The sequence below is a fragment of the Callorhinchus milii genome, unplaced genomic scaffold (genome assembly GCF_018977255.1).
Source record: "Callorhinchus milii isolate IMCB2004 unplaced genomic scaffold, IMCB_Cmil_1.0 Scaffold1, whole genome shotgun sequence".
NCBI classification, from domain to species: domain Eukaryota; kingdom Metazoa; phylum Chordata; class Chondrichthyes; order Chimaeriformes; family Callorhinchidae; genus Callorhinchus; species Callorhinchus milii.
Window position 1 is genome coordinate 54,386,342 of NW_024704742.1, and position 8,686 is coordinate 54,395,027.

The window sequence follows — 8,686 nt, forward strand, 5'->3', positions numbered from 1 at the left end:
GGCCTCTAGGTTGGAGTTACAGAAAGCGAGAACAGAAAGGCTGAACGTCCGCCTGCTAATGGTGGGGCGAGTAGAGTGGAGGACATGTTTACAAATGTAATTTTGTTGTTGTTGTTTCAGTGTTTTTAAATGTTTCAATATGCTATCAATTTTATTCGGGAGTGAATGTGTTAGTTTTGTTTAGTGGGGAATTTGTGTATGTACCAAAAGCTTGACAAAGGCCTACCCTGAGATCAGGAGTTTTTGACAACTGTCCAGCAGCACATAACCTCAAGGGAGAAGCCATTATTATACAGTATCATCAACCTGAGGGGAGATGTTTATGTCAAAATATTTAGGAATATAACAAAATTTACAACAAGAAGAGGTAATTCAGCCCTTTCCTTCCATAAAGAGTACACAATGTATACTATCAGGTATCTACTTCACTAGCCCCCTGAAGCTAACTTAGAGCTACATAGAATGATGGATGCACGGAAACAGGTCATTTGGACCCACTAACCCATGCCGGTGTTTATACTCCTCCTATTCCCCTCACCAATACCTCTCAATTTCCTTCTCCATCATGAATGGGTCAAGATTTTTAAAAACATCATTGATTGATACATTCCTTTAACCACAGATTGCAACAAGAATGAGAAAGAGTTCCAGATTCTTTCAGTTCTCTGAGGCTTTTCATGGTTTTGACCTTAATTTTAACGATACCACTAATCCTTGCATTTGATATAACGCCTTATCATGTCATTGAGATGTCTCAAAGCGCTTTACAGAATATACTATAAAGTGAATTGACTGTATATTTTGCAAGGCAAGCTAGTTAACCACTACACTACAGGACTCCACAAGATAAAATTGTATGGAATGAATTTGGAAACACTTTAAGTTTAGTCTCAGTTTTGAAGTCAGTTTTTTTACAGTTCTTTTTAAAGTATGTGGTATAATAATCATAATAATCCTTGCATTTGATATAGCAATTTTCACGTCTTCTAGATGTCTAAAAGCGCTTCACAGAATATGCTGTAAAGTGAATTGACTGTATATTTGTGGGTGAAACACAGCAGCCAATTGCGGACAGCAGTGTCTCACAAAGAGTCGAGGATTGAAGTGACCAATTTATTATTGTTTTTGTTTCTTGAGGATTATTATCAGGCGTGTGGAGTAAGGAAACTTGCCCAAGGTTTTGCACTGCTGGGAATTGAGCCCAGGTCTCTTGTTTGCACGGCAAGTGCTCTAACCACTGAGCTACAGGACTGAGCTACAGGTATCCAACAAATAAGCATAACAAGAACATGTTTACATTTAAATAGTACCTTTCACGTTAGGTGAACCTCCCAGGTGTTTAGGAAACAATAAAGATCTAACCAATATGTGCATACAATTGTCTTCTGGTTGACAAAGGTAAGGCAATAAAATAGTATTGTAGAAATTCTGAAATAAAAAACTAAATAGTTTTCCTAAGAGTTCAGCATTAATAAGTTTACTTCTTCAAAAGGGAAATTACAAAGGATAAGACAGACACCAGGTTTCTATCTACAAAATTTGTGGTGAGAGTACTGAAGCTGATCCACAAACTATTACTGAAGTTCATGAGGTGGTGACAGGAACCACCAGATGGTTTGGCTTCTGCTCAGCATGATTTCATCTTATACAAGATTCCCTCTGAGATGTCTCTTTTCAATGCTGTAAATTCTTGATTTATTTATTCTGTTCTCTGAGCTCTTCTCTGACGTTGGATTCAAACCACATTGCTTTCTATCTGCATAATGGATGCATCCCATACATCATTATGTGTTGGCACTTATGTGTAAGCAGGTGAACAAGATTCAGGTGTAATCCACACTCTACAGGAGTTCATCACAAGTTAAAATCCTTGTTAAAACCATGTAGGGTGTAGAAAGACCCTTTACATTGCAACGGGGATAGATTAAAAGTTCTGACTGATATAAATTCTATAAGTGTTTCAGACTCAAACAGCATCTCACGTTATATGTGAATGGGAGACTAACAATCTGGAACAGGTTTTGATGGAAACTTTTTCTCCTAAGTCCTATCATATCAAGCCTGAGGGAAGTGACAGCCAGATTCTTTGGATCAAAGACAGCACAAATCTCTAATGGATCAACAATAATTGTCATGATTTGTTTTATTTTATTAATTCTGTCTTTCTGTCATGCTGGATAATAATCTTCTTTTGGACTTGGGCTATTTAATTTTCTTAACTTTTTCCGAACATACATGCAGCTTGTAATTTAAATCAAGTTTTAAGGTACACTCCGGAGTACATATCTTTGCAAGGGAGACATTGGCAAACATTCAAATCAACAAATATACAACCAATCCAACAATATGGGAAACAATATAGACAGAAAATCAAAACAAATACGTTGGACCCAGAACATTCTCTCTTCTATTCACAATAACAAAACATTATTCGGTACAAATACATTACCGTCTGAATTTTCTGTCAGTTGGGTGCCTCTCAGCCTCTCAGCCCCTAGGCTCTGGAACTCCATCCCCCAGTGCCTCCGCCTTGCTTCCTCCGTTTCCTCCTTCAAGGCTGGTCTCAAGACCTTTCTCTTCAACCGTGCCTTCACCTCCCCTCTCAACTCTCTACCCCCTCCTTGCTCCTTCCCTTCCCTCCCCTCACCATTTCCCCCCTGCTTGGGTCCCGACCCAACTGTCCAGCGCCTTGGGACATCCTCCCGACTTGAAAAGCACTCTATAAATGCAATCTTGTTGTTGTTGTTGCCTGACATATGCAGAAATCCTGCACAAAGCTTAAATGTATCAAAACCAGACTGAGAATGCCACATGTTAGGTGTCAGCTTCACTCTGTTGATAGAACTCTCATCTCTGAGTCAGAAGATTGTGGGTTCAAACGCCATGTCAGGACTTTCAACTCACATAGTTGAGGCTGATACTCCAATAAAGTGCTGGGGCTACACTTCATTGTTAGAGGTCCTGATGTGAAAGGCATTATACAAATGTAATTTGTTGTTGTTGTTGTATCCTTTGGGTAAGACGTTACACCGGATGTTAAACCAAGGTCAGATGAACATTAAAGGTCCCACGGCGCTATTCAAAAAGAAAAGAGTTTTTCCTGGTATTCTGACCAAAATCCCCCACCATCACAAATTTAGTGATTGATTTTCATGGCTGTTTGTGGGACATTGCTTTTGGCAAATTGACTGCCGTCCTCATGTCAAAATACAGAGTTACTGCACTTTACCGTAAATGTTGTGAAGTGATTTGAAATGTTCCTCCAAAAGTCATTATATCAAATGTAAAAATTATTGTTGTTATTTATAAGTATGCCACTATGTATAGTGACTAGTTGGTCATTTGACCATTGATGAGCAAATGTTTGGGCTCTCCTTAAATGGATAACTACCTGGTAAGCAGCACAGCTCAGCATGAAATATGTGAAAGCATTGCCAACTTCCTCCTACTCACAACTCAGATACACATCCCTGCTCACTGAGCAATGGTTTCACCAGTTGCAAGTGTGGAACTTGAGCAGTAGCTGGTTACCTCTCTTCATATCAATGACAGTGGAAACCAAACCTTGGAATATATGAGCATGTGCTCATAGGTAATGCTTTACAGGTAGCTATCATCCCAAGTTTTGTCATCAACTATTTGATGGACATGTATCTTCAGCATGATGGGAGGACCTAAGCAGGACAGTTTGTGATTTGCCAGACACCTTGCTGTTCCAAATGTCCAAGTCCAATCCGAGGCTTACTCAACACCAACTACTTACTCCTTGATCTCATGTGAGGGGCTGTGACAAAGGGACATGCCCACTGTGAAGCTGATTTCTATCTAGAGGGTGCTCAGAAACAGGTCATTGAAGTCCAGAGTCCCCCCCCCCCCCACCCTGAAGCCATTTACCCTGTTTATTGCACATCCATTGCCTGGTTCTGGACTTCTCAAATGTGCCAAGAAAACCCTTCCACTCCATGCTAATGAGCTCAGAACTTTGTTGACTGAGGTAAAAGAACCAAACTGGTTCCTCCAAAAATAAATTGTCCTTCAACTTCTTCAGGCAAATATGTTTAAAATATTAAACAGTAACTTGTTTAAAACATTAAACAGCAAGTCTTTTTCAAGCTTACAGAATCTTAACCACAAGTCAAGTTACATATTGCATATTCTTTGATGATTTGTTCTCTGCCTTTCCACTTTTTTATTTTTAACCTATTTTGGTTTCAGATTGTTCCTCATTTATTGCTGCTGTTTTATTCCTTTTGGACTTCTATTTCTGTATCTCTTGTGCTTTTTTGGGGTGTCAGCCGAACACATGCAGAAACCCATCACCATGCTTAAAAGTACCCAAAACTGATTGAGAGTTGCATGCCTGCTATCTATACATAGAAATTTCCATGTCTGAAATGGAATGCTCACTCTCTCCATAGAGGAACACATCCTATTTACCTTATTCCAGAGAGTATAAGGCACAGATTGGCAAGAAATAAGGCTTGTGGACTCCAGAATATGTGTTGGGGTACTGCTCAATCAACTAAAACTGCATTGAAAGCTTACTACTATTTGACAAGCTTCCCACTGCTTGTCTGCCTAGGGCCACCCTAGTTGTTCGGGCTTTGGTTTGCAGGATTAACGGGAGTTGAATGGGACGATTTCCTGCCCCAATATTTATCTTGCGTTTACCTATTCTTTAGTATACAATGCTCTGGGGAGGATGCAAATGGTTAATTTTTTGTTCCTAAATACAGTTAGACATGTTCAAGAAACCACCTCCATTCAGCAACCACCCTGGAGCAGCCAAGACAGCTACTTCACATACCAATGAACCCTTATTCAGAGGTCATCTTTATATAAAAGCTACTTTGGCCCAATCCCCTGAGTGGTTGTTGAAAACAGGTTTGACTGTGCTTGTATTGACTTAACTTGTCCTTGTACTAGTTTGGTTTCCTTTAAGTTATGATTTTTTAATGTAAAATATGACTTAAATTTTCCCATGAGTTGTCACAGTTGCATATGTGACAGTTGCGTGACAAAGACCAGTGAATGTGCTGCCAAGTCATCATGTCACAGAGAACAGGCTGACAAAAGTTAACATCTGCTACATCACTGATTACTATAGCTTCCAGGCAGTATTGTTAAATGTCTGTATCTTATAGTTTATAAGCAGTGACTTCACGTAGCAATGTGATGATCCTTTCAGCTAAAGTACAAATTACTGCTCAAAGTTAACTTGTTTAGCAATGCAGTTCAAACAAATTAGGGTGTTTTTCTGCTATCCTATGTAATCCAACTTCTGTCTTTCTAATCCATTCATTTTAAAAATTTAGATTCTTATTTAGATTTTACTGGAACTTTGCCATACTTTGGATAAAACGTTAAACCAAGGTCCTGGCTGCCTGTTCAGGTGGATGTTAAAGATCCAATGCACAACTCCAAAAAGTTTCTCCCGATGGCCTGGCCAACAATCTCCCGAATAAGATCGGTCATTCAATTCATGTCTTTTTGTGTTCATTGGATAAATTAGCTGCTGTGGGCGAACAAAGTCACTGCACAGCATATGTGATGAAGTGCTTTGGGATGTCCTCTTTATATGAAAGGTACTATGCCAAGTGAAAGGATTATTATTTTTTATTATTACATTTTACTAGAAATGTCAGGTGAGAAATTCTACCGGCCCTAGATTTATTTATTTTATTTTATTAGCATTTCAGAGCTTTCAGAATTTGTTAAATTGTTGAATTTATTCTTAACTTTGAAGCCAGTTTTCCTATGGAGCACTTTGGGACTATATCAAATTTAAGAATTATTCTTCCTAGTATATTTAGTTCCCCATTGGACTAACCAACCATTTTAAGTAGTTCTCATTATTTTCTCCACTTTCTGTACAGCCCAATTCCTTTGTACTTTACAAAGATGAACTCTATGCCTTATTAATTATTTCAAATTCCTGTCTTGTGAAGATGCCACTCATTAGTACATTCAAACAGAATGCACTGAAGGCAATGTATTTATACACCAACATGATTTGACTCTGTTGTAGCAATTTTATCTTAGCAAGAAATAATACAAAAGGCATGTCACTTTAATAGATTTTATAAACAACTGATAAAATTCCCAGGATCATCAATCGAAGCATATCTTAGCTTCACTTATATAGAAACATCATAATATTTAACACAGAAAGAAGCAGTTCAACCATTATGTCTGTATCACTGTTTCCTGCTTTCATAAATTACCTTTCATTATTTATCAAACTTTCCCCTTTTTTTCCATATATCTCAATGTTTTTCTTTGTCAGCTGCTTATTTCAGAAACTACCAATGATTGTTTTTCCCTGAATCTTTCGACACAAAATGTACCAGTGCCTCTGAAGAGCTTACTTCCCCTCATTAAGAAAGCCTCAGGCTTTGAATTATTTTGTTAAATGTAATATTGAGATGTCTTATACGGTACACACAGATAATTACTAACTTCGTAAATGGCATATGCTTAGCCAATTAACCAACCTTTACTCGGTCACCCGTAGGCACGTGAAATGAACACAATACTTAAATGTTCACTGTTACCATGAAGATTCACCTTATAACCGCTCAAGTGTTTCATATCTATTGTGGTGTTACTTTGAAGGTTAGTGCACCACATGTAACAGATATTCTGCTTTTTTGAGGATAATCTGGATGAAGGAAAAATGGCTAGTTGATTGTGAAAACTCGTTTCTCTTTACCAATCTTCTTCAAAATAGGACACTTAATATCCACCTGAACATGCATACATGCTTTTAGTTTCAAGTCTCACCTGAACTATAGTACCTTACATTATGCCAACATTCTCTAAATAATACACATAAGTGACAACCCCCAGATTATGAGCTTGAATCCTGATTTTAATCGACTGTCTTCACATACAGAAGTGAAAGTGCTACCAACTGAGACGAACTGACACCTGACACAGCTGAACCACTGCAATATAAATGCAGCATGCAGTATATTCAGTTTCTATTGCCTTATTCATTAATTACTGGAACTTGCTCTCTTCCACATTCAGTGTAGAAATGCATATTCCTTTATCTTTACACTTCTTTCCATCAGGTGTTAATGGCTGCAATGCAACTCCCCTAATGACAGCAAAAAACATATTATGTAAAAATAAAGCCATTTAGATGCATTTCTGACAGATTTACTTCCACATGCTGTTAGAGTACATTGCAGAATAATGTCTTCACAGGCACATTTCCAAAACACATTGGAGGATTGCACAAGTTTCAGAGAAGAATAACAAGAATGATTACATGGCCTAAAACTTTAGCACTAAAACATCATGTTGAGGGTTTCCTATTATTTTCTTCTGTGCAGGCTCGAAACCTTTGAAATAGTATTTTGTTTTGCAATCTATCTAAATAATGATGGCAGAAGGAGTAAGAAGGATGGGTGCAAAGTTGCTTGGGTTTTGTTTCATTGCATTGGACTTTAGGGAGCTTTAATGTAGATTTTTTTCCAAGTATGAAGCCAGCTCACAAACAGGCTGCATTGTTGCCATTGCAGGGATTTTTGGGGGGCTAGTTGTCTGAGACATGCAGAAACCCATCACCATGCACCGTCCTCCAGAGATAAAACTCACCAAAGAGGCATTATATCCCCCTCAATACCTCTTTCTCTCCCTCTTCCCCGCCTCTCTTCATCCCTCTTTATCCCAATCTGCCGCGGGAGTCACTATCTACAGCAACAGGAGCTGGTGGTTGCTAAGGACATGGTTGATAAGAGACGCGCTTGCCTTCCTGACAGACTTCAGCAGTGGCTAGTATTATTTCCCCTCACCTCGCTGCGTCCTCCAATCTGCCTGCACCTGCCACTGCCCTGGGAAAATGTTCACCAGGGAAAATGGGAGGGAGCAGAATTTGTAATGTTGGAAATGGTCTTGGGCAGGATAAAATCACATGCTGTGCCGGATGTGGCCCAAGGGCTACCAGTTGGACCACACTGGTGTAGGCTAAAACTTTAGCACAGTATAAGAGGAGTGCTGCATTGTTAGAGGTCCCATCCTTTCGATGAGGCGTCTACCTGTTCAGGAGGATGTTAAAGATCCTAAGGTGCTATTTGAAAAGAGAAGGGAGTTTCTCGCAGTGTCCTGGCCAACAATTCCTCTGATAAAATTGATCATTCACTTCATGACTGTTCATATGACATTACAAGCGCCCTGGGACATCCCAGCAGCCTGGAACGTGTTGGCAGCCATGGGTATTTTATGAGATATTCATTGTATAAATCATCACATCAACTACATTATGAAACGTTACTGATTTCATCCCTATAATACTGATCTAGTGTCCATATTATACCATTCTGTCAATAATAGAAACAGATTGCACTACATAAACTTTGGAATAAAAATAAAAATCTAACAAAGTAAATGGGATTGCCATCATCAGATCTATTCAAATAAAGCCATACTGTGCTTTGTTCACCTACACTTCGTCTTATCTGGTCTCTAGGTGTAAGGTTGATTCCTGCCTGTCGCAACAGAAAATCAAACAAAAGTTTAAAGTATGCTTCAAAATTGTACCTCAGTACTTAAAACATGGATCTCATTTATCCCCTGGTCTATGACATATTGATCTATAAACAAGCTACAAGCATTGCTTTTGTTCAGTTAGAACAACTAAATGTTGACTTTTCAAGCTTTTGATGGGTGTTTGACAAGA